The 27,602-nt window shown below is 41.7% G+C and overlaps 1 protein-coding gene across 4 annotated transcripts in view; it reads left to right on the top strand.

Moving 5' to 3' along the window:
• Window positions 1-2,082: 2,082 nt before the first annotated feature.
• Window positions 2,083-27,602, top strand: part of Ankfn1 (ankyrin repeat and fibronectin type III domain containing 1) — a 369,637-nt gene continuing 344,117 nt past the window's right edge. Inside the window, exons 1-2 of one of the 4 annotated variants that reach the window (XM_051192277.1) lie at window positions 2,083-2,164; window positions 13,921-14,150. The gene's annotated coding sequence lies outside the window, so the exon portion shown is untranslated. Of the gene's footprint in view, window positions 2,165-13,858; window positions 14,151-27,602 lie in introns of those variants that run through there. The other 3 variants (XM_051192194.1, XM_051192357.1, XM_051192139.1) reach the window with 3 other exon arrangements.

Below are 27,602 nucleotides of genomic sequence, written 5' to 3'. Positions count from 1 at the left end.
TAAAATCTCTTATAAACTGCTACTTTCCATACCCCTAAACTCATGGGATATCCAGGGTCTCTGCACGTACGAAAGGAAGTCAACCTCAGGATGTACATCACTGACAATCTACAACATTCTCTTCATCTTCTCTGTAGTAATAGAAATATCTCCTTTCTGTTTAGCCCTTAGAAATTAAGTCAGGCTATCTGAGCCTCCAGACTGCTCCTCCTCCCCAAGGCAAGAATGTCTGATACTGTTGCCCCTGGTGATTCTTGAGTGAGCATTCACATCTTGTGTTGTATGAAAGGCATGTCCCTAGAGAAATAGGCTGACACTCTACATTCAGCCTCATGAGGCAACTGCTATCCCAGGACTACTGTTCAATGTAGTCAAAATTTTAGACGCGCTAACCTGCTGAGCAGATTGTTGTCTTCTGGACAGATGGAGAATGTTCTAAATTCCAGAGCTGTCCTGCTGAGCAAATTGTTGTCTCATTCTAGACAGATGGATAATGTTCTAAATTCCAGTGAAATGGCTTGAAGGAAACTAGAAAACATCCTAGAGTTCATAGTGGCTGCTTTTGAGTCCATTACTTTCAACGAAGGCCACAGAAATCCCCAACCAGTTCCAGCATATGTGAGTCAATAGCAAAAGACTTAGGTCTCTAGCACTGGAAAACTAAACCTGGGGCATCTCCACTCACCCCCAAGCCTGCAACAGCAGCTACATACTTAATTTTTGTAGTTACTCCCTTTCCTACGTTACTTGCAAGTAGATCAGCAAGACCTAAAGAAGCTTATTTCCAGGGAATCTTCCAAAGTATTCATATGATTGCAGTTCTGGGTGAGTCTGACAATAGGATTCACTCAACCAGAAGGCCTGTGGGTACCAGGAATTCCATGGAGTGTTTAATTTTCTACTGCAGATATCACCCGGAGTTCTTAATCTCTTACCCTAATATTTCCATATTCTTCTACCTCTCTAGCCAATATGAAATTAATAAGAAATGACCCCATTTAGTATCTAGTTGCCAAGTTCTGAAAATATCTAATTTTATGCTCAAAATACGACCTTTCCCTGTCCAGTGGTTTTTAAGTGCTCTACAGTTAAAAATACTCAAGACCAGTAATGTTTGAGAATTTGTCGGTGGTAACCCAGATGCCACATGGTGATTTCATAACCATAATTCTGGGTTCTGATTTATCGCTCCCCAGACTCCCATCTCAATCAATAAGCTACAATTATTAAGTGGTTTATCATTGAGAGTAACCCATTTCACTTGGTAGTATAACCCCAGCTTCAGGAGGCTGACAGAAGGATCATGAGTTGAAAACTAGCCTAGATGAAAGAAAAGTAAGGAAGTCTATGGATATAGCTCAGTGGAGGTGAAGGCCCTAGTGTGTGAGGCCTTAGCTTCAGTCCCCAGTGTGAGAGATCTGTGTGTGTGTGTGTGTGTGTGTAAGAGAGGGGGGGAGAGAGATCATTTTATAACTATAAGATTATTATTTGATCTCCCTTTGTCCTGAGAGGCAAGTCAGTCTGTGTTATATCAGCTCTGCAGCAATAACCATTGAAGTAAAGGTGACCAAATACTTGGTTGGCCTTGGCCACCTGGTAGCAATAGGCAGAGACTGAAACCATTGAATTGCTGATGGTCCTGGAGCTGGGGTTGACCCTGACTTGGCATGTAGCCATAAGGAAGTCTCTCTGGTCTTTCCTGGAAAATGAGGCTTCTCCTACCTCTCTTCGGATGGGGAAGGAGGGAGCTTTTTCTGAAACAAACAACAGAATGCAGTTCACCACCATGGTTAAAGTTTAGCACCGTTATGTCAGAAAGTCTTCTTGATAATGGGTGTGTGGCTAAGAATGGTCTGTCATTGTGAACACTAAGAAAGGGCATAATAACAGTGTCTCATGAGTGTGGTCATCAAGAGGCTTAACTGAAATAAATACACAAGCATTCAGTAAAAGATGTATGCTCAGTCAATTGTTGTAAAGCAGCTCACCAGATTATATCATAGGTAGCAGGTAATCCACAGATGTGCATTGACCCCCACTGCTGTTTTTTCCCCCTGATGTTCTAGGATGAACATGAAAAGGAAGAAAAGTCCCTCCCTAGTGCAGTGGAGGCCCCCTCCCCATGTGACTCTTTGCAGCTTGAGCCCAGACCTTTGGGAGGCAGGTAAATGAAAGCTAAAGATGCCATTTTCAAATTTAATAAACATACCGCCGCTCACAGGGGCATCTCTTGCTCCCACTGGCAGTTACAGACAGTCTTCTCTCAATTACTTGTAGCTAATTTTAATTCAAGGCCAGCTTTTCTCAATTCTTTCTCCGTATTCACCCACAGCCTCCTTGCTATCCCCAGTGGGATCTGCTCAGAGAACGTAAACCCACATTAATATGATCCTGAGCAAAGCATAATTAGGAAGCTAAATCAGCAGCTACGGGAATAGTGAAGCAGGTTTTGAGCTGTGGATAGAGCAGACAGAAGGGTGGGTTTAAATACTTCCCTTTGCCTTGAGTTATTCATATCACAGCATCCCTTTATAGTATAGCTGTCCTGAGTCCAGGGCAACGGTGGGCAGAGTAAGACTGGCTATCCCATCCAGCCACTGCCAGTTAGTAAAAGTCAAATTGTATTGGAATATGTTATATCTATTCATTTGTATTATTTTATTTGTATGTATTTGTATTATCGCTGGCCACTTTGCAATAAAATGATAGAATGGAGGCACTTTGGGGCCAGATGCATCTCAGAGTTTAAAATATTTGCTATTGGCCCTTTACAAAAGTTTGTTGATGCCTATCTTAATTGTCTGTAAGAGAGTCAGTGTCTGAGCCAAGGGGATGGTTCAGTGGGTACAGTGCTGACAGCACAAGCATGAAGAACTGAATTCTATTTGCCAGCACCCACACTAACAGAATGCAGTGCTGTGTCCGTATAGTCCCAGAACTAGGGAGGTAGAGATAGGCAGGTCACTGGAGCTCACTAGCCATCCAGCCTAGCCAAATAAAGGTGGTAAGGGGCGCTGTCATGGGGGATTTGAAGATTCAGAAATCCTGGCTGTAGTCTGTAAGGCTGCTTTGTCCAGCTGTTTTGAATGTAGGATCACCTGGTACTCTGTTTCAGGTGATCTGGCTTGATCAAACCGCATTAGTCTGGAAGGAATCCACATCTACAAGGTATATTCTAAGAGATTCATATAAAGTCCCTCACAGAACCAGGAAGGGACAAGTCCCCCAGAGCTCAGGGGAAGTGGGGGGGGGGCAGCGAATGGAGAGAGAAGTAGGAGAAAACGAGGGGGAGGAAAGGAAAACATGTGGGACCAGGAAGATTGAGCCTGGTTAGGAATAGAAGATGAGAGAGAGAGAGAGAGAGAGAGAGAGAGAGAGAGAACATAAAAGAGTGAGCCAATATTGGTTTGAAGATAAAATTGAACACAAAGAAAGGTCTAGAGAACTACAAGACTGCTGCCAACTAACAATTTGAGCTTCCGTGGAAAGGCTACCATAAATGCCCTTCCCGGAGAGTGAGATCAACAACTAAATTATCCGTGGAGCCCTCAACTAATGCCTGTTGGAAACAGGAGCAAACACCCATACATAAACACTGAGTTGAAGTAGAACCCAGATGCAGATGGAGAGGACAAGACCAGGCAGCAGAAACACATAGAGACAGCTTACCTGAACAAGGAGGAGCTAACAGGCCACCAGACTGATAGCTAGGAATCCAGCATGGGACTGACTCAGACCCCCCTGAATATGGGTCTCAGCCAAAAGGACTGAGCAGTCTAAGGGACCTCAGACAATGGAGCCACAATGTATCCCTGGTGCACAAAAGGACTTTGCGAACACATCCCTCGTGGAGGGATAACTGCCTTAATCTAGAGACAGGAGAGAAGCCCTAGTCCCTACTTCACATGACCTGAATCTACATGACCCCAACTGGATGGCATTCCCTACATATGGAATTGGGGTGGGGGATGGGAGGGGAGGGTGGTTAGAGTGCATGTGAGAGGGCAGAGAGGGTAAAAGGGGGGAAGGAGGGAGGGAGGAAGGGAGGGAGGGAACTGGGATCAACATGTAAAATAATAAATTAAATAAAAAAAATGCTTTGACTCCAAAATTTAAGTTCAAGAATAAGTTACTGGGGAAAGGGATTTCTATTTTTGTTTCCATTGTCATAGCTTTTTAAAATATTTGTTTTTATTATTTTAAGTGTGCGTGTGTGCACGCATGCACGCATGCTCATGCAGGCACACACACATGCACATGTAAGTGCAAATGTCTGGAGAGGCCAAAGGTACTGGAGCTGGAGTTACATATAGTTGCAAACTGACTGACATGATGGATTCTGGAAACCAACTGTGGGTCCCCTTGCAAGAGCAATGAGCACTCTTAACCACTGAAATATCTCTCTAGTCTTCTGTGATAGTTCTGATGCTGAATGTCTGCCAAGGGCCAATGTGTAAAAGATTTTGTTCTCAAGAAGGTATGACTTATAGGTGGGAGGGCATTCAGGTTCTAATCGTATTTGGCAGCTCAAAGTGAGATTAATGTGGATGGAGAAAGGAAAGCAGAAGAATCCAGTATAAGAAGTCAGACAAAACTGAAGAATTAATCCTTGAAAATAAGGCTTAACCAACCTGTGTTTTGTCTCATGTCTTCTGTTATGGTTTTTCATTCATAGGCACAGAATAGAACTGAAGTTAAGATGCCATTCCTGTCTGGAAGTTCCAGGTGGGGACTTATTTTCTTGTGCATTTGGTAGACTCTGGTTCCTTGCAGATGTGTGTCTGGAATTCCCATTTTCTTGCTGATTGTAAAAGAATGGTCATTCCCAGTCTCTTGTTGCTGATATGTTTTTTAGGCTGTGGGCCTCTTCCCATATCCTCCATCCACCAATCATGACTGAATGCTGGTCATGTTGCATTGGCATGAGTTATCTTCTGCCCCCTGTTCTACTTGTGTGAGCAGATTGGAGTTGCCTGGTTAATTCAGAAGAGTCTCTTCAATTTAAGATGAATTAGTTATCAACCTTAATTCCATTTGAACACTTAATTCCCTTATTCCATGAAAACTAACATATTCTTAGATTCTAGGGGATAGGGGACAAGGGCATGTTTGGGAAGCCAATATCCTGCCCATCACAGTTGATATAGCAGAGTAGCGAAAAAAGGAGAATGCCAATTAGTTGCAGATTATTTTGGCATCCAGGTGATATTCACAGACATCTGTGTGAATATGGAGACAATTGAGTGCAATAGAGGAGGTATTCAAAATAGATAAGATGTACAAAAAAGTGGAAAAGAAAGTTATGGAGTTAGAGAATGGAGAAGCTCAAGGTTGGTGTGAGGAGTTCCTTCCATTTAGTCATCACTGGAAATGAATGATAGCATCATTGATGGGATGTATTACAAGCTGACTTAAAGGATAGGGGGAACAGGCAAGTTTATCAGGAGAGGATCTTAATGTTCACCCCTAAATTGGACATCTTTATCAATCCCACCAACAGCACTTGGAAGAAGAGGCACAAAGAATGTTAAGGGGCAGAAGTTAGAGATGAGAGCTGTGGAATTCTGTGTTGTGGCCATAATGTGGCTAGCACAAACATAAACTCACAGCACTTAGGTTGTCTGCACAAATCCTACATGATATCAAGCCAGACAGATGCTGGAATAGGTGGGGTGGCTGAAATCGAGGCTACACTTCATTGTGAGCTGCTGTTGGCAATGGAGAGCCACTGAAGGAGGAAAACCATTCTTAACTTGGGGCATGGCAACTCATGGTTTCCCACACGTCAGTGAATGGACTCACACCCATGCACACATGGGCAGCACTGACTGGACTTGGTGTGTTGTTGGGGTGGGGGCATGACATTAGAGGGGTATGATACAGGGGGAAGCTTGAAGGGCAAGTAGATAGATCATTTTTTTTTTATACACATGTATGAAATTCTCAAAGGAAAAGAATAAAGCTAGGGACTTAGGTTCAAAAAGGAATGAAAGGAAAGACAGGGAAGACCAGATATTGGCACATGATAAATCTTCAATAAAATCTTCAATAAAAGCACAGGGTTGGGACCACAGTAAAAACAAGATTGCCTTGACCCCGAAGACCCCACTGCTAAATCAGATCTCTTTAAATAGCCTCAGTGTTAACTGTTTGACCCCAGAGCCTCAGATGGGGCTGGGTCTTCTGTCAATGCCAAGTAGCTTCGGTCATGGGATTTGAAGGATCACAGGAGCAAAGTGCCAGTTAGTCACTTCAGTAGAGTCAGGTATGGGTTCTATGTCATGGAATGAACCTTAAATTCAGTCAGAAAAAGAAATGGTAGATCACTCCCAAACCATCTGTGCCATTATTGCAGACCAGTACATCTTGCAGATAGTTGCTGTTGTAGGTTACATGGTTAGGAGCTAGATGCTAATATTTACCTTTCTTCTCTGGTAGTGTTTAGAGTATCTTCAAGTATTGTTCAGTATGGGTCTAGCTTCTAGTTTTAGTCATCAGCCCAGTTTCTCCATGCTTAATGACATAAGTGTTTTCCCCAATGGGGTCTTACCATCAGGCTGTGGAAAGAAACCAATAGCCTTGGTAATAGCCTGTGATTTTGGTGGAGTTGGTAGTGGGTGTTCTGTGGAACTCTTTTGGACAACAGTTCAACAAAATGCAAGCCATTCCTGGCACTGGAGGTTTTGATTGGTGTCCTAAGATGTCTGGTTAGGGAATTGTTACCCCTTTTATTTGATGACTCCATTTAGGTTCCTTTCACGTGTGTATATAGTTTATGATGCTTTTTCGTATGCTTTTTCAAATGGCCATTAGTGTTACTCTCTATGTTCCATACCCATCCTCTTTAATCCAATTCTAGTTTCCCCTTTGTCTCTCCTTAACAATATGCTCTAATTTTTCTTCCTTGGGAGCTCCCCTCCTCACCCCTAGTCCTTTACTAAGTACCCAACCTCTGTGATTATTCAGATTATAGCATATATATCAAAACCTCAAAAGCTAACTTGCACATATAACAGAAAACATAGTATTTGCCTTTTGGGGTCTAGATTACCTCTCGGGATGATTTTTTCCTAGCCCCATCCTTTTTTCTAGCAGACATTTACTGAATACCCCCATATATGCCAGCCATTATACTTCCATCTATAAATGAGTTTTTCCAAATTCAGCTTTTGTCCACATTGACTTATTATATAATTTTATATTGAACCTGGAAGGCTCATAAGCCTTTTCTTATCAGGCTGTATGATTGAATACAATTTTTGTTCAAACAGAAATTTTTGTTTGTTTTTTAAGATAGGGTTCCTCTGTGTAAATTTGTAGAGCAGGCTGGACTCAAACTCAAAGATCTGCCTGCCTCTGCCTCCCGAACACTGGGATTAAAGGTATGTGCCACCACTGCCCGGCTTCAAATAGAAATTTTTAAGGCAACTTGTGCATTGGCCTTGGCACCAAGAAGCTTCAAGTTTGGACTGAGAAGTGATGGCTGACTGAGAACTTTAGTGTGTTATTTGGCTAGTGGTAAACCTAGCATAGGGGTAAAACACATCTATTAAGCTATTGCAAGGCTCCAATTAATCCATGTTGTCACATTTGCATTAGTTTGCTTTCTGCTGCTGTGATAAATAAACATCATGGCCAAAAAGCAACTTAGGAAAGGGTTGATTTCATCTCACACTTTCAAGTGATGGTCCATCACTGCTGGAAGCCAGGGCAGCAAGTCCAGGTCGGAACCAGGAAGCAGGAATTCAGCAGACACCATGGAGGAGCGCTGCTTCCAGATTCACACTCATTTCTTCTACCTCCCAGGACTACCTGCGTAGGATTGGCACCACCCATAGTAGGATGGAACTTCCTGTATGAGTGATGGAAAAGAAAAAGAAAAACAAGAATTGGCCACAGACTTGCTTACAATCTAATAGGGCCATTTTATCAGTTGAGGTTTCTTATTTCCAGCTGACTCTAGCTTCTATGTTGACAAAACAGATAAACAATAAGAACCCAAGCAACTAACACTGCATTATTATTCTTCTGAGCAGTGTGCAGAATCACATCTGAGGCTAAACAAAGCTAGATAAATCCTGAGGTACTTTCTACTCGTCTTCAGTGTCTTACATCATTGTGTCTGCTGTATCATGCCATGGAAGCTCATATAAGAAGGCCTACACCCAATGTATGTAAGCTGGTCCAGCACTGCTCCTCAGATATCAAATGTAGAAGTGGGAGGCTGAGTCCTAGCTTTGCTCTAGGAAACCTAGGTTGATGCCTGCTTCCAGGGTTGTCATGAGAACCACAGAAACTGATGCATGTAAAAATAATGATATACAACGTCTATCAGGCAGTAGACAAGGGCAGAGGTACCACCATTGCTATCCTGTCACTTGCCTTTAGTTCTCAGCCCCAGGCTTCCCAGGATATCCCATGGTACACAAACTACACTTAACACATTCTTTCCTCCCTGGAGAAAAGTGGAGAAAAATAACCTAATGATGCTTATTAAAAGACTATCTAAGCTTGCAATGCCAGTGGCTTTTCTCAAAGTGGACAGTGTGCTAATTCAAAGCACTGTGTGACACTTCAAACAGCTGTTGGTCTCCTATAACTGAACGTATAAGTTGACAAGTTAGATTCTTTTTTAAATTTTTTTATTTTTACATGTAAATCCCAGTTCCATTACCCTCCCCTATTCCCCTGTCCCCCTCCCAGCCCCCATTCCATCCCTTTTCTGCTCCCCAGGGAGGGCAAGGCCTTCTATGAGAGCTCTTCAAAATCTGTCATATCATTTAAAGCAGGGCCTAGGCCCTCCCCAATGTGTCTAGGCTGAGAGAGTATCCCTCTATCTGGATTGGGCTCCCAAATTCTATTTGTACACAGGGATACTGATCCACTACCAGAGGCCCCATAGACTACCCAGTCCTCCTAACTAACACTCATGTTGGGTTGGTCCCATGCTGGTTTCCCAGCAATCAGTCTAGGGTTCATGAGCTCCCCCTTGTTCATGTCAGCTGTCTGTGGGTTTCTCCAGCCTGGTCTTGACCTCTTTGCTTATCACTCCTTCCTCTCTACAACTGTATTCTAGGAGTTCAGCTCAGTGTTTAGCTGTGGGTGTCAGCTTCTGCTTCCATCAGCTACTGGATGAAGGCTCTAGGATGACATTTAAGGTAGTCATCACTCTCATTATTAGGGAAAGACATTTAAGGTAGCTTCTCTACTATTGCTTAGATTGTTAGTTGGGGTCATCCTTGTAGATCTCTGGACATTTCCATAGTGCTAGATTTCTCTTTAAACCTATAATGGCTCCCTCTATTATGCTATCTCTTTTCTTGTTCTCCTTTATTCTTTCCCTGACTTGATTTTTCGGCTCCCCATGTCTTCCTCTCCCCTCTTCTTCTCCCCTTCTCTTTCTCCGAACTCCCTCTCCCCTCCCCCCATGGTCCATATTTGTTCAAGAGATCTTGTCCCTTTCACCTTCTCCAGGGGACAATGTATGTCTCTTTTAGGGTCCTCCTTGTTTCCTAGCTTCTGTGGCTGTGTGGATTGTAGGCTAGTAGTCCTTTGCTCTATGTCTAAAGACTTGTTAGATTCTAATGAGATTGTTTTAACTATTTGTTAAACAATGATTTTGCATTATGGGTAAATTGGAATGATTTCCAGTTTTTATGCGTTAATATGAGAAGATATTAGGTCAAATGATTCAATAAGAAATTGTTTATTTCAGATGCCATTTCTGAGAAAGCATCAAAACTGAAATTAATTGAATGTGCTGGCTGGTTTTGTATGGCAACTTGACATAAGCTAGAGTCATCAGAGAGGAAGGAGTTTCAGTTGAGGAAATGCCAGCATGAGATCCAGCTACTGTAAGGCATGTTCTATAATTAGTGATCAACAAGGGAGGTCCCAGTCCATGGTGAGTGCTGCCATCTCTGGGCTGGTGGTCCTGTGTTCTATAAGAAAACATTCTGAGCAAGTCATGGATAGTGGCTCTCCTCCATGGCCTCTGCATCAGCTCATGCATCCAGGTTCCAGCCCTGGTTGAGTTCCTGTTCTCACTTCTTCCCATGCTGGACTATGATTTGGAAGTGTAAGCCAAACACACCCTTTCCTTCCCACTACAACAGCAGAAATAGAAACCCTAACTATGACATCAACTAAAATGTACTAAGTTATTTCTTTGTATTAAGCATTGGGTTAAGAAATTTGCACTGGGTTGGAAAACAACTCCATGGTTAACAGCACTGGCTGCTTTCCAAGAGGACTGGGGTTAGATTCCCAACACCCACAGGGCAGCTGACAATAGGCTGTAGCTCCAGTTCCAGGAGATCTGGTGTCCTCTTCTAGCCTCCAAGGGCACTGCACACACACTCAAGTTATGTACTCAGGCAAAACACCCATAAGCATAAACATAAGTTTTTCAAGGAGAATTTGTGTTGGTGATCTCACTTAACTCACAACCATAGGGAGTAGACAAGAACAGTGTACTCAGAGACAGGACTGAAGGCCAGGATGTCTTAGTATCAACCTTGTACCCTATTCCCCATGATAAAATGTTTCCTCACACAAAAGCTGGATCTTTGTTTGGTGGATGCTACCACTTGCTATATGGCCATAATGCATATGCTCCATTTACATGGTCCAATACTAAAAGCTGGAGTAGGAGACAATGAATGGCAAGACAGGTTACCATAAGCAGAGAAATGTAAGAGTCATTTCTAGTCCTCACGTTATAGTTCCTTCACTGTCCTCTGGATACAGAGAATAGAATTTGAGACCCAATTCTCCCTTACTATCCTTATGACTAGCAAAACTAAGGACTTTTACATTTGAATACTAGTATGGGAAACAAGGTAAGTCATAGTTGTGCATCACAATCTCAGTTGGTTTGATATGACCTCACTCTAGCAGCTTTCTTACCATGACAGGTAATGCTTTCTTCCACCAGGTATCCTCCCCACCCCACCCCTGCCCACAACAACTCTTTCTTATTCTTTAAAAGTGAGGTTAAAGGTCATGTTCTCCCAAAAGTTACTTCTAGATCTTCACCTTAATCAGGACCAATGCTGCTATCCCCACACAATGGCATCACCATTGTCTGAGTGCTTGAATGTGTCCCCCACACACGAGGACTCATGTTTCTTTAATATAAAGATGGGATTTTGCTTCTGACTGTACTTTTAACATACCCAGAGTGGCAGCAGAGAATTAATTAATTAATTAAGCAACCAATAAGTAAATCTGATCTTGAACAGGCAGCTTATACCTGCTTATTACAGGCACATTCACCCTCATCTGGAATCATAGGATGAACTTAAACCTGGAAGAGAAAAGAGAGCATCCTTTTGCATTACAAAGATTCCTGCAAACTGAAGGGCTTTTCTCAAGGCTTCCTCGATGCTCAGGGACAGAATTGGGATGGAGTCTAGCATGCCTATCTAAGCCTGAGATCTTTGCTTCCTCACCAGCTCTTCCTGCATGGAGGCTTCTAGTATACTATCCTAAGAGGACAGCATGTTCCTCCCAATAGAACTCGAGAGATCCTCAAAATAATAAATGAAATGTCAAAAATGAAAAGCAAATTCATTTTCCCACATATTGCTCAAAAACAACTTGCAGAGTTCCTGGTCACTTGCAGTGTTCACCCACCACTCCTGAGGCATGTTCCAAAAATTCAATTATTGGAGCGGATTGCTTACTCTTTCTCAAATAATTTTGTGCACAAAGAACATTTGAAAAGCTTTAGAGGCAACTTCTTCTATCTGAGCAAACAGTCAAGGACGACTGTCATAAGCCAAACTCTCATTTCAGCCACAGCATTGATTTCCAATAAATCTATTCAAAGGAATAAAGTGGCCGTTCTCTTTCATGAAACACACCCACAACTTCCAAAGTATTTTGGTGATAGAAATGTCAGTGAGCAACGACAGCAATGCATCCCGAAGCCACTGAAATGTAGCAGTCACCATGCCAACATTCACTAGGAAGTGAGAATGTCACACTGGTAGGCAGCAGTAAGTCCATACGATTCCTACCTCACGGCTGCTGGTGTCACAGCATAGAAGGTGTGAAGCTGGAGGTTCGAATTGGTATCAACTCTGTAACTGGAGGCAAGAGGATCAGTTCTTCTGGTCACACCCATTTATCTGTTCAAGAGACAGCCAGTGGGTACTCATGTACATATATTCACGCAAAGAAATATATGTGGACGCCCTCCAGAAGAGGGCATCAGATCCCTTGGATGTGGAGTTACTGGCTTTCAGAACACCTATCTTGCCACACAAGGTGTAGGTCCTGGGATCCAACCCCTGGTCCTCATGATTGTACAGTAGGTGCTCAGCTGCTGAGCCATCTCCTGAGCCCCAAAGAGCACTTTTAAAAAGCAGTCATGAAAGAGATCTATTCTTAATTTCTAACATTTATCAAGTCTAGCAATTAGCAGAGCCAAGGCCAGTACTTGGTAAACACTTCTAAAATGATATTTTTCTTGCTTGGGGGCTCTTCTTAAGAATCATTTCTTTGAGGGAGTAAGAATACTGACTTCTTCTCTTTCTCTTCAATCTTTCATACCCATCACCTATAAAGATCTTTATAGACAGGGCTATCTCTTCATCAGCCTGTAAGAAAAGACTCTTAACAGTAGTCTCTGGTCCACAACTTTTGCATTTGTTTATCTGATTTCCTGAGAGGGCTAGCTCGACACTGACTCATGCTGTCCATCCAATATTCTCCATGGTATAGGGTAGAACTTCTTAAACTCTTACTAAGTCAATTGCCAACCTTTGGGTTCACTTCATGAAAGCTACATCAACATAGTGGATAGCCTCTAAAAGAGCAAGTAGTATTTATCCTAAGAATGAGCTTTCTTCTGAAGCTTCCAGAACATTGGGAGGATGGAGAAGAGTCAGTGATGACCAGCCATGAATGTCAATATTCTCAACTTCCTCAGAGTTTACCTCAGAAATAAACATTATAGACTTGTTTTTCCTCATTTGAACACATTCGTTCTCTTTTATATTTGAAAATGAGTGTAAATTTCTCTGCCAAAATTCCTCTTATCACAATCTGTCAGTCCTGAGAAACTCCCACCCATCAAGTGAACCTGTCTGAGGAAAGGGTCAGAAATGAACAGCTAATTTTTCAATTAGGATCATCTCAGGACTCTGATCCTCATACCTGAGGAACAGGTACCCCAGAACTCTTATCTGCTTGAGACTTGAAAATAAGAGTTGCCCTACATATGGAGAGTGTCCAAATTTGTTTCCCTGGATGAAGCCATTAATAATCGCATTGAAATGATCTCAAAGTTTGATAATAAAGTTTCATTGTAATTTTATTAAAAGAGGAAGGTTCCTCAGAGTGAGCAAACACTCACAGTGATGGTGTGACTTATTTTAGGAGATGGCCAATAGATAATATGAACAAAGAAAGTTACCCACAGCCCCTCTTCTTGCAGCTTTCCTAGGGCCTAAGTACCATTCCCACAAAAACACTGGTGAAACAAAGTCTCAGAGAAAAGACCCTGTCCATATCCACACAGTTAATAACTGATGGACACATCTGATGTCCCAAGTCTACTTCAACTTGTGAATCCTGGTCTGGCATTAACTTAAACTTCTAACTACCAAATGCTATTACCTCTTTATTGATTTCAACCGTGATGAACATATATGAAAGCTGCAGAAGCCTGCAACACTAACACTTTGTGGTGCTTATGTGACTTTACCTGGAGCCATTCTGGATGCTATAAGTTCATAAATAATGTCACGCTGACTTGGTTAGGCTCCTAGGGCCAGCAGGAGACAGATGATCTATCGCTTTGTTGGGTATCATTGTAAGCTGATGTGTTACTTCATAGTGTTGGGTTGCCATCCCCTGGAGTGCTTTGATGCGATCGGTTGTCAGGTTCAGGTCTGTTGTTTCTCTTTCCAGAATCCCAGCCACTGGAAGATGACAGCCCCAAAGCTCTGTCTGTGTTAGGGGAGCAATCGAACTCAGATAATGACATAAACGAGCCGGTGCTCATCTGGGGAATCTCAGACAAAGCAGCCCAGAGGAGAAGCATCTCTGCTGGTGAAGGTTCGTTTCGCTTGCAACAGGAGAAACAGCAGCCGCTGGTGCGCGGAGCTGGGAGAGGTAAAGGGAGGCTGAGGCTGCTGCATGTGAGTAGCGCTTGATTTTCTGTAGCTAGGAACGGGATGATGCTGGGAGGGGGTTTGGCTGGGAGGTCTGTGTGTGTGTTTGGGTCTCCGCTTTTCCTGTGGCTAGGAGTGGAAGTGATGCTTTACACAATTACCAAGTGCATTTGGGATCTGAGACCCTCTTCCAGAGGAGGCAACAGAGTGTGCATACACGCACTTGCATTTTCTGCATCTGCGGATCATAAAACATATAAACAGGAGCAGATGGGGAGGGCTTTCTCTTTGTTGTCTTGTTGTCTGTGGTGGGCTGCAAGGCTGACAGGCACCTCAGTCCTAAAGAGCTTTCAGAGTAGAAAGATTCCCCAAAGGGGGGCTCTTTCCCAAGTTTCTGTGACACATGTGTGAATCTTTATGGCTTGGTCACACAGTTGCTTCTCTTGGAGAGGAGATTACATGCCTCCCACTGGGAAAGGGTGAGGGTGGCCAGTCCTCGGCTTAAATTAAGTCCTCTGGAGTAAGCCGCACCATCGCAGCTTAACCTGGCACTTGTCATCTTTGAATGAGTTCACTGAGCGCAATCCAAGCTGGGAAAGCATAGGTCTCGCAGGCAGGGCAAACACACGGGTCTCAGTATCAGTGTGACTTTAAACTTTAGAAAGTTTTTGATTGCTTTTTCTTTTTAAAACTAAGTCCTAGGGTTTTTCTACCTGTGAACACGAGGTGTGTGTTGAAGTTGAAAGTGTACAGGAGAGGATGTTTGGCTTCAAGCTCTTGTATAGCAAGCAGCAGGTTTTCCCAGCATGATGAGCTGTTATGCACCTGTGGGTAATGGTGATTACAGGTGCTCTGTGTCATAGATAGCTTTCAGTCATAAACTTGCTTGTGTTTAGAATATCGAAAAGCATGGTACACACAGAGACATGCATGCATGCATGTGCATATGAGCACACTCACACACACCACCATGCACACACTTGCACAACATACACAGTACATAGGCACACACAGGCACCCATGCACACAACCTTATCCTACTATGCACACACATGCACAACATACACAATACACACAGGCACACACGGGCACCCATGCACACAATCTTACCTTACCATGCACACACATGCACAACATACACAATACACACAGGCACACACACAGGCACAGGCACAGGCACACTTCTCTCTTCGGAGGATTTTATGTTGCTGAGCCAGGGAATCTGCAGGAAAAGAAAACTAGCACATCATCCCCAGGAGAGAGTGGGAGAAAGGGAGGGGCCCTTTGCATGTCCTAGGAATTGGCTTCTAGCAGCTGTGCACAAAGAGGGACAAGAATCCCAAGCACTTCACACTGGCGCTTGGCTGGGAGGAGAGATTCCAGCCAGCAGCTTGTATTCACAACTGTATGCCAATACACAGGATGGTCAGAGCACCTGCACCCAAGTTGCTATGGGGTGTGCAGTGAAATATGAACCAGGGCAGAGGATGCAGGAAAAAGCCATCTGTTTTTTGCAAGGGAAGCTATCCCCTCATGACAGCCCTGTGGAACATTCTCATGCCATGGCATACCAGGTGAGGCTGCTCAGAGCTGGCAATAAATGGTAGGTGAGCCCATACAGCCATCTGAGTAGAAAGCCACAATATTTGTGGCTGTCAGAATATCTGGAGCCGTCATCCATGGCACCATAGCATCGTGCCTATACAGACAAGCCGAGACCTAATGTCAGCAACCTAGAGAGTACTGAAGGAATAGGGCAAGATCAATAGTTTGATGTCTGTGCTGGGCTGGTGCTTATTTTTGCCATTAGTGATAATGGTGCATTGTAGAAATATTACAACAGATCTGCATACGACTTTCTCTGTATCTCGACCTCTCAGTGCCTCTGATTTTACTGTATGCTTGCCCAGCTTTGCCCAGGTACATCTCTGACTCAATGACAGTTGTGGTCTAACCGTACTCACTTTTTCCTTTCCCCAACATAATTCTGTGCCCATCCTCATCTCCCAGTACTGCTCTCTTAGGAATGGTTAATTACAGCTGGAGTCAATGGATTCATCTCTTAAGTGAATATGCTATATAGGCTGTTTAGCAACTGTTGGTTGTTTAAATTATTTCCAGCTTGTCTGTAAATGGGATGCTATTATGAATAGTACTTTGATTGACACATTTTACTTCCCTTAAAAAAAATAACTAGGGAAATGAAGTCTCTGCATCAGACTGAATGAGGTAAAAATGTGAATTTTTTTGGCTTTCCATGCTATGGACAAACTGTTCTCTGACTCTTGTTTGTACCATCCAAAACCATCATCTAGAGAACATCAATTTGCCTAGAGCCTTATGCACATACTCTATGTATTTTTCCTAGAGCCTTATGCAATACTCTATGATGTATTTCTTCCTAGAGCCTTGTGTACATATTATATGTTTTTCCTAAGTAAGAATCCATGAGAAGATACTGTGTTTCTAAAGCTGATGCTTACCTCCTGGAGCAAACAGGGCCATCCCCCATAGGACAAGTCTGGAGCTTCTTAGGTTCCCCTCCTGCAAGAAAGCCATACTCAACTGTTTCCACTTCCCTGTTCTGTGGAGGGTGAAGAAAGCAAGGTAGATAAGGAGACAGCATCTCAGAATCTCAGCCTAGCAAAGTCTTCAGACTCTGCCTTTCTTCTAGCCTTAGGACAGGCAACATAAAGGTGAACCCACTTCTTGAATTGGAGGCTGCTGCCTGACAAATGGACCAGAGTCCTTGAGAAAGTGAGGGCTGATCAAGCTTATTAGAGTTTTAAAAAAAATAAAGCATGTTCCGTGGTTTCTACTTCTGCATAGACTTCATCCAAAGCTGTGACCTTCCATGGCAGGGCCAGAGGAAACAAGGGAACCATGGCCACTCAGTTCTATCAAGTAGGAACTGTGGAATACTTTAGTTTCTGTTTCAATAAGGACAATGCTATCAACTGTCTCTTTCTCAGTTTTCTTCCCTTGTATCTGATAAGTTAAGAGATTAGTCTGTGCTTTCCTGACCTGTGTAGCTCACCATAAATTCCTTCAATGCTAATCTCTTGGTTTACTCAATGATTATTTGCACAAAGGTCAAGGCTAGCCAGTGGAGAACATGCTTGATGCTCAACATGCATTTAACCACCCTGACCTATGTAGGGAGAAATAACAGGGTCCTGGGAGCAAGACTCTTGCTTCCATAGACAAGCAAATCAATTGGGCCTTTACTTTTTTTTTTTTCCAAGGCATATTGACTTCTTCAGTCTGCAAGGGGTGAGTGCTGCTTTGACAAACTGGGAGCCACTGGAAGTCATGGGTAGATCTGAATGTGAAAGTAGCTGTTCCTTCCACAGGCTAATAGGCTAGGAGAAATAGCAGCCTGAGGTATGTCTGAGGGAGCTAAGCATGTGTCCTCTAAGGAGAGGACAAGAGACTTTCAAGCTATAGCCTCCAGTATTTAAGCAAGAAGTTGATGAAAACTTGCCATATGGTAGCACCCTTCAGTCACTATTATCTTGCTGGGGTAAGGTCTAGTTTTCCTACAGTAGTAGCATAGATGGGGTCTTATGGTTGAGGTCAGGGTGACAAGGGAGAAACACAGGAGAAGAATCTAGATGAAGGATACTTTGGAAGTGGTAGGATGACAATTTGAGCTTGCTATAGAGCCTTTGTTCTGTCATCATAGACCCATAGGCTGAAAGAATGATGGAAATCTAAAAGAACATTGAGGGACCACTCTGTCTCCAAAATATACCAGCGGTGGTGATAACAATGATGGTAATAAAGATGATGATGATGATGATAGATGTTAGCAGTGACCTACACTATTCATTACATTATGTGCCAAACTTTTAATGGAAGTGTGTGTCCTAAATCTGATTTAATTCTTGCCCTGGCCTTATGAGAGAACCACTGTCCTAGTCTTTATTAACAAAGTAAGGAAAGTTCTGTGATACCATTCAGCCTGTCCCAGATCACAGAGCTGTTAAGTCTGAGAGTGATGTCTATGGCCTCTGGGCACTTTACTGATGCACTGGGATATAAGGCACTGGGAGATGCATGGCCAGAAACAGTAATAGCAAAGGGCTGTGTATCATAGCTCAATGGCTTCTTCTGATCCCCGAAGAATTCTGGGGTAGCTTTTAGATTGCCCTGAGACTATTCTTGCTACTGCCTCCAAGACAAGTTCCTCAAGGAAGGCACTGAGAAAAAATGCCACTATTGAGCCAGTGATGCATAAACTGACAAGGAAAAAAAGAAAAATCAAAGCTAAGTACCTGCCCATTGTGCTAGACCTGCCCTTTGCATTATGATGGCTACTAACCATGTGCTACTATTGAGTACTTGGTACAAAGCTAACCCAAATTGTGGTGTTCTATTAAGTGTGAAAATACACAGTAGACTTCAACAGCTTAATAAAAAAATCAGATATCTCAATAAATTTCTCCTTCCATATTGAAATAGTGCTTTAGATATAAAAGGCTAAATAAAATATACTATTAAAAATACTACTGGTTTATGTTCCAGATCATGATAAAGTATATATAACATAAGCTGTGTCATCTATACTATCTTAGTTGTATTGTTCAGTGGTGGTAAGTGCACTTGCACTGTAGTGAAAACAATCTCCTGAACTCTTCATCTTGGAAAACCACAGCTCTGTATACATTGAAACTTTTCTCCTTCCTCCCCCTACCCTGAACTGTTACTCACCTTTTGTTACTAAACATTTAACTATTGTAGGCAACTCATATGAGTGCCATTACACAGAATTTGTGTTTCTATCACTTGCTATGTATGCTCAGCATGATGCTATTGTGGGTCATGGTTCATCCATGCTATAGTATATATCTGAATGCTCTTAGTTTCTAAGGTGAAATATAATTTCATCATATGTATGCATAACATTTCTTTACTAGTTCCGATGGATACATGCCCTATATCCACCTCTTTTCCCTTCTTAAATGGTGGCTCCTACAATATTTAAGCTTCCATAAGTGTCTCACATTTGAGATTGACATTATATCTCTACTAAGCAGTATCCTAAACCGGTGGATCTCACCTATGGACTACAACCTCCACAGATACCCTGAATATCAGATAGTTACATTACTATTCATAACAGTAACAAAATTACAGTGATGGAGTAGCAAATGAAATAATTTTATGGTTGGGGGTCACCATAACATGAAGAACTGTAGTAAAGGTTCGAAGCATTAGGAAGGTGGATAACCACTGTTCTAAACTTTTCTCCCTTCTTCAATGTCCTCTCTTCCTCCTTTTCCCATCTTCAGACACAAGACTTTGACAATCCCCATGCTAATTTGATTCTCTTGTTACCTTCTCTGAGACCTGCATCAAAAATCTTAGCTCTGATCAAGCTCTCCCTTTTATAAGGACCCATGAAAGACTGTCATATTTAGCAACATTTTCTGTAATTAAATGAAACTGTGACATTTCCCAAGAGGAATATTCCCTTTTTTCATAATATATAAGGAGAGGGCCCAATAAATTGAAACCGAGAAGAAAAGGCTTTTGAAGAGATTTAATTTTCCATTTTCTTTAAAAAGTCAACAGCTGTACTCAGCTTGTGGTATGTGAATGAATTTTGTTAACCCACCAAGCAAAGAAGAATGTAAAACTGATAATGCAAAAATTCAGATTAGAGATCTACACTAGCTTTTCATTTCTGAAATCAATTTTTTTCTGGAAGGACTTGGGGATCTAGGCATTTAAGGTATATGTCAGTATCTGGAACATCGCACAATTTACAAACAGGCTAAAACCTCAATGCCTTAGTGTAGTACTCAAGGCCTTTCAGATTCCTGAGTTTTTTCCTCCATAATTCCCTGCAAACTTCCATTTTTGAACTCAGGGTGTGTCATTGGTCTTCCCTTGACTTCCAGCCTTGACTTTGATCTTATATAAACTTGGGAGATTCCATCCCATCTGTCATGCCTCTGAAAGCTTACTCATTCTCTAGGACACTGTACAAATCACTGGACCCCAGCATGCCCTAGACATAGTCAGACATGGTAGTCTGTTCTAGGGAGTATAAAAAAGAAAAGAGTCTCTTCCTCTATCTCACATCGTAACCTTTCTCTCCCATTAACTGAAGCAATTTAGAGACAAAAGGTGTTCGTACACATGGAAGTTATTATTAGAGTTCCCACCAAGAGGACATAAAAAGTAGAAAAGATAGAAGGACAGAGACCATGTACTAGCAGACTGGACCCTATCATCAGAAATGTCCCATTCCTATAGCAGATCCTTACTATCTTAAGGATTCTGGTTGTTTAATAATACAATCAAGACAGTAGGCTTCTTCTCATCCACATATATTTATCAAAATGTCTAGTACAGAAGTAGGTTATTTGACAAATAGGGAGTGAAGGAGTATCTTCCTTCCTCATATGCTTCTTTCAAAAACTCCTTTAGAACCTCAGTACCCTGTAGTGATTCTAGAATGGCAATGTGTCCATGAAATGGTCATAGGGAATTGATTTCCCTCTTCTATTTCTCTGAGAAAGAAAGCAAAAATTATTTAAGTAATGATTCTTGGTGTCTTGTGATGCTGTATTTAGTAGAACATTACATCACATTTGAGAAGCAAGTGTCAGAATCAGCCATAAATTAGACCGACCAAGAAAATAAGTGTTCCAAGTGACATTTTGAGTGAAACCAGGCAGCAGCAGTTTTCATATGGATATAATGTCATGTGTCTTTCCTTGTGACCTCTTTAATTGCAAGTTTATATCAAAATATGTAGTTCAGAGAGACAGACTAGAAGATTTAATGCTTTGATTCTAATGTAACTCAGACTAAGGTTGGGGTACACAAGGAATGCCATGAACATAATAGAACAGAATAGAAAGCCAAGGATAGAAATTGGTGAGGAAGAGTGATCTGGACAGCTTTGATACTTCCATGATTGTCCTGTGGACAAAGTCTTCATATGCCAGCAGGATTGGTCACCTAACTAAAACAGTGAGCATTGTGGAGCTATTTCTAAAGAATTGAAGAAAGAGGAAAGCTTATTAGCCCAGGGAATTAGAGAAAGTTACTATGCTCCGAAGGTTAAAATGTTGGGGAGGGCTCTCTCAAATGTGATATAAGCAGTAAACAGTTGCTTGGAGCATGGGGGATGCTCTTTAGTGGAGTTGCCTGCTATTTTACAGCAGACTCTAGGGATACCACTTTTGTGCTGGGGAGGGATGAGCATTTGGTGATGCAGCTGCCTTTGGGTTGCCCATACAGCTATAAATGATGCTCTTGTAAATAAGTCCAATAGACTCTGTGTTTTACCAAGTTAGACTTGAGTGAAATCATTTCCTTGGGCCATAAGTGGTGTACTAGGTGTGGTGAATGGATATTTGTTCATGTGCCTCCAGAAAAAGTCACAGGACAGTGAATGAGGAGGCATCTCTGAAGTATGGTGATGTGGCGTGGGTTTCCTTACTCTGATGGGTCATTTTATTTTTTTACTTGAAGTTTGGAGATGATGATAATTTCCTAGAATCAGTATAACAAATTACCACAAACCAGGTAGTTTAAAATACTGCATTTACTTGAGCAAGAGCAATTTACTAGTAGCTACGCCACTGATGAATATGACCATTAAGTGTTTATAGCTCCTTGAGGAGAGTTGGGACCTCATGAGCCCACAAGAGCCATTCTCAGTCCATTCTGGAAAGTTGAAGGGCTCAGTCTTGTGTAGACTACCAGAGCTGATATGAGCTCAGGAGTGTAAGGGTCATGTCACATCCAAAAGGAAGTGTTTTGCATCATTTCTCACCATCTTCCAGCTCTTACTGCCTCCTCTTCTCTGAGCCTTGGAGAAAGTGATAAAATTGTTCTTCCTGTATAAGGCACTCAAAGAAGTCAGCTATTCTTACCAACTTCTTATCAACCTGACTCACTTTTTTACTTACTTTGCCTTCACTGCTGCCTGGTTGGAAAAAATGCTTCTTTGACTAAGCATGAAAACACCATTAAATCTATGAATATAAATAAAATTTATGAGGAACATTAACAACATATCTATTTAGCAAAGCATCAGTAGTAGGTTTCTCTCTAGGGACTATGAGCTCCCTAGTCATGGATATTTGAACAGGTTTTTTTTTTTTTTAACAATATCAGGTATGATTTATTCCAGTTAGAGGGGCTCAACTATAACAACTAGTATAGTATAGCCACAACTTGCCTGGAAGGCTGGCATAAATTTCCACCCATGCTCTTGTAAGTAGGATTAATTAAATGCAATGGACCACAATGAAAGTATAAGGGAGACTTGTTAGAAAGAAGGGGTTCAGAGGCAGTGAGGAGTTGTGTAGGAAATTGTACAAGAATAAAGAAAACACATAAATTTAATCTCTCACTGTTCTTGAAGTCAGAATTCCTCCAATGGAGGTACCAGAAGGACTACTCAAGCCCCTAGGGGAGAAGATTCTATAAGAAAAATCCTTCCAGCACTAGCCTTTCATTGGCTTAGAGCTATATCATGTCAGTCTACTCCCATCTTCAACTTTACTTGGAAAACAAAATCCTTGTTGAATGCTAGCAAGTCACACAGAAATGGTGCCCCCCTCTGCTCCTTTCCTTGACTTACTTTCCTTGTCACGATTGATCTCTTGAAGTAAGTGTTGGTTGCTAATCCCCCTAACCTTTGCTTCTGACTGACCCTTTAGATTCTATACACAACATCTATTTCTCTTGACCAACTCTTTCTCTTTCATGGCTAAATTTCTATTTCCTTGCCTAAGGAGTTAAGGCTTGCAGAGAGTTACCAGCTAGGAAAGACAGTCAGCTGCCTTCTATTTATCCGTGCATGGATTAATCACCAAACTGAATGTTGTTATATTCTTTCCTTTGCTTCGACACAAAGGCTAACTTATCTACCCTAAAAGTAGCAACTATAGCCACCTGTAATATAACAAAACTGTGGCTTATTATTGTTATTATTTATTTTACTGCTATTTCTGTTTCTACTCTCTCCTCCTTCTCTTCTTTTCCCTGCCCCCACCCCATTATCTCAGATATAAGGGCCATGTGGCTCAAGCTGGCCTTGCACTTGCTATGTAGATGAGGATAACCTTGAACTCCTAATTCTTCTGTCTTCTCCTTTTAAGTGGTATTACAAGTGTGTTCTACCATGCCTCGTTTTAGGCACTACTAGAGATGAAAGCCAGGATGTTGTTCATGTTCAGTTCACACTCTATTGACTGAACTACACACCCAGCCCTCATCACTCATTTTAAATAAAAGCATACTTACTAGTACAAAAATGACATCCTCATTTCCCAAATACACCTGACCCCTGTTGAATAGGTTTAAACAGTCTTACTCTTAGCATGATATCCTCTGGTTTAGGGAAATGAACTAAAACAAGGATTTGGGCCAGTGTTCTGCAGTTTCATATGGAATAGGTTTGGACTCTGACCATAGTAGCTTCCCACCTCCTCCCACGGCAAGGCTTTCTGGATTCTGCTAAAAAAGTAGCCCACCATGCAGCGACCTCTGGCTGTTTATTCATGTGTGTGGCTAAGGCATCATTACTACCACCAAAAGAGGGATGATTTGTGATCCCACAATGCAGAAGCCCGACAGCAAGGGTGTTGGTGCCTTTCTGCTTCTTCCTTGCAATCTTCATTGCTACTATTTTCTTTGAAAGGTATCTACTTTGTTGTGACGATTTCCAAGGCAAACCTGTGTGTAATATTCTGTGATAAAATTTAAAATTTTAACTCTCTGTAAGAAGAGTTATAACTCTTCTTTCTTACTTCTTTTTTGTTTGCTTTTGTTTTTCAACACAGGGTTTCTCTGTATTGCTTTGGAACCTATCCTGAAACTAGAAACTAACGCTGTAGACCAGGCTGGCCTCTAACTCACAGAGAACCTCCTGCCTCTGCCCCTCGAGTGCTGGGATTAAAGGCATACACCACCAAAACTGGCTTTCTTTTTTCTTACTTCTAACCTTATTTGTCTATGCTTTCTCTCTTTACTTCATCTAAACAAAACAAAAACAATTTTAAGTAGCACTTGTAAGTTTTACTAAGATATTTTGTTGGCTAAACATCTTTGAAACTTTTGTTGATATATATATGTATGTATGTTTGTGATATATTTCAAGGAATTTTTTAAAGTTAATGCATTTATTTAATCAATAGTAGCTCTGGCACTGGCAAAGTAGAGGATGTTTTTCAGTCAACTATTACCAAATGTACAGTTATCTCCACCTTTAAAAAGCATGGTACCATTTCATCCATGGCTTTTCCTACTTTACATTTACAATGCTTGTGATGATCTGGGCCAAAATTTACTTTTCCTTATGGAAGGAATCACATCAATGACCAAATCAGTAATATCAGGACCAGAGACAGTGGATCTTAGTCACAGAGTATAGAGTCTGACATATTTCAGGCATATGTAAGGCAGTTTATCAAGAAAAGATAGCATACCTGAAAATGGATGACATGGGTGGCCCACAGCAGAGATGAGGAATGTGAGCAGTGGATCAATCCCATAAAATGTATACAGATCATTTCCCCAGTGTGTCCTAATGCTGGAGAGGAAAATATGATGGTTAAGAATATATATGGCAAAGGAGACTGAACTCTGAAAAGGAGACATAAAGAAAGAGACAGGGAGACAGAGAATATAAAATTAAGGACATTCTCCCCGGCGATCCACTTCCTTCAAGTAAGTTCTCCCTCGTAAGTTGACTTCACTACCCCATAGTCCACTCAGCTGTGAATCCATCAATGGACAGATTCATACATGCGGTTAGAGCTCTCATATCCATTTCCCTCTGAACACTACTGCACATGAGACTTTGGGAAATGTTCCAGATATAAACATAACAAGCATTTTCGTGTTAATGATCCCATGGTATTTAGTACATTCATGACATTGTACATTTACCATTGTTTATGTTTAACTATAAAACATCTTTATGCTAAAATAAGACTTCAGGGTGGTTGGTTTTAATTTTCAACTTGACACAATTCAGAATCACCTCGGAAGAGTCCCAGTGGAGGGTTGTCTAGATCACTGTGGGGAGCTGTCTTGATTGCATTCATGCCTTAAGAAGACCCCACCTACTGTAAGTAACACCATTCCTTGAGTTTTGATCTTGAACTGGTTATGAGTGGAAAAACTAGTCTGAGTAGCAAGCACCTGAGCATTTGTTTCCCTTGCTCTTGACTATGGGTATGATGTGATCAGCTGCTTTTAGTTCCTGTTGCCTTGACTTCCCCGATAGGATGGACTACAAACTGGAATTGTGAATGAAAGCAAACCCTCTTTTCCCTAAGTTACTTTTTTTTTTAAATTCATCTTTCATTTCAGCAATGGAAATGAAACCAAAACGATCCCCTTACCAATTAAGCACTCATTCCCCATTTCTTAGGCCCCTAGTCACTAACAACTTGCTTCCTGTTCATATTGAACTTATCTGTTCTAGATATTCCATGTAGACAGATTCACACATGTGACTTATTATGCCTTGCTTCTTCTTAGCTAGCACAGTATTTTTTAGGTCCACCCACTGTGTGCATATGTACATTCCATGGTCTTCCTTTTATGGATGAATCATTGTGTAGGCATACCACCGTTTATACATCCAGCCATCTGGTGATGTGCATATGGATTGTTTTTACTTTTGGTTATCATATACTTAAGCATATCTGCATAGGGATTAAGAACTTGCCACCAGCTCAATTGTGTACACATCCAGAGGTCAAGTCACTCAAGCAGAATTCATGGGCCATCTGAGAACTCTAGGTTTAACTTATAGAAGAACTATCAAACCATTTTCCTGGTCATAGGTTCTTGAACCAGAGCAGTAGCCTCAATATAGATATTCTAGTAATGAAATATTAATATAGATAGTGATATAGATATTCCAGTGATGGAACTGGATATTGGACTTCCACAGCGGACTATTAGCAGTGAAGTAGCACCCCTCACACCACTGACCAGCCTGTTATCTGGATAACATAAGCAGGGATTTTTAGTGTCACTTAAAAGAAGCTGATTAAGCAGGCAGCAGAGTTCTCTTGTCTCTTGTTGGTTATCAATTCACCTGGTGCTAGAAGGGTCATACGGATGATCTGCCAGCACACAGGCAGTTCAGTTGAAAGACTGGTGAGTCTCCATTCCAGGAATTTGCCTTATGTTGCAAGTCCCCTCTGCCACCCCACAAACTCCACCTGGCTAATATAGTACTACCCCCCCCCATTGTTCTCTGGATTCTACATGGAGCTGAGTACAATAGGTGTGGGTTGGGAAGAGGAATTCAGCAAAGAGATGCATGGGAGTGGCAGCTTCTGGGACAGGCACTGACAGCTGCTTCAGATTCCATAGGGCTGCCCCACTTCACGAGCCTGAGAAAACAAGAGAAATTCCAACTATTGCATGATATCATTCATGCCTTAGTCACATTTGTTCTTAAACCATGGCTTTAATTGCTGTTCCATTGGATCTTATTTCTTTTCTCACTAAGGAAAAAAAATGGAATCTCTGAATTTCCCATGAAAGCACATTCAATTGCCATTTCTGTTCCAACGTCAAGACAAAAATCATCCTTAATAGTGAAAACAAATCTGTTATTGGCAAAGCAGCCTCGAGTGTTGCTTGCAGAGTCAAGAAAGGGAAACAATGCAGTATTTGAATAGAGCAGACACACAGTCTGTGTACAAATACACTGAGAATCCAAGAAGTTATTTACAGCACTTGTCATGTGTTGTCCTGGGTTCTGACAGCCTTGTCAAGGAGGCCAGTGAAGTTCTGGGAGATTTCAACTTTGTAGGGGATGCTCTCCAGCTCACAGAGGATTTGGAATGGCTGGGGGTATATATACCTCTGGGGAAAAGTGCATGCTTAGAGGGCAGAAGGTCCTGGCCTCCATCTTCACCACCATAAAGGGGGAGAGTAGGAAAACAGAGTATGGGAAGGAATTAATGATTGCTCAAGATGCTGAGAAGTGGCAGTTGAGCTGTTTGAATTGTGACTCAACTGGTGGCAGGCCATGTAACCACAAACAGATCATTTAAACCCCTGCTTCATCTCTCTCCTCCATATAAATGAGATAATGATGCTTGACTTATGAGATCAGTGTGCAGATAGAATGCAACCACACAGGCAAAGTACTTTGCATGCTATTGGTTGCATGCATTTAAAAAAGAAATGTACTCTCCCATACCCTGTATGACTGTATAGCATGGGAACAGATTCCACTTCTTTTAAGTCATGCTTTCTTGTTTTTTCTCCAAAGCATTTTAAATGGCTCATCCTCCAATCAGCCTTCTTCCAAATGAGAAGATATTATCTCTGACATAAGAACAACAGGGGTTCTTACACATGAGGGAACATTTTACAGTCAGAGGGGCACAAAGAATCAATGTTCATTACTTAATTGGGATAAATATTCGTTTATACATACAGCTGTCAGGAAGCAAAACCTGATCAAAGGCCCATTAG

This window comes from Phodopus roborovskii, unplaced genomic scaffold, assembly GCF_943737965.1.
Source record: "Phodopus roborovskii unplaced genomic scaffold, PHOROB, whole genome shotgun sequence".
Lineage (NCBI taxonomy): Eukaryota > Metazoa > Chordata > Mammalia > Rodentia > Cricetidae > Phodopus > Phodopus roborovskii.
This window is presented reverse-complemented; position numbering and strand designations above follow the sequence as displayed.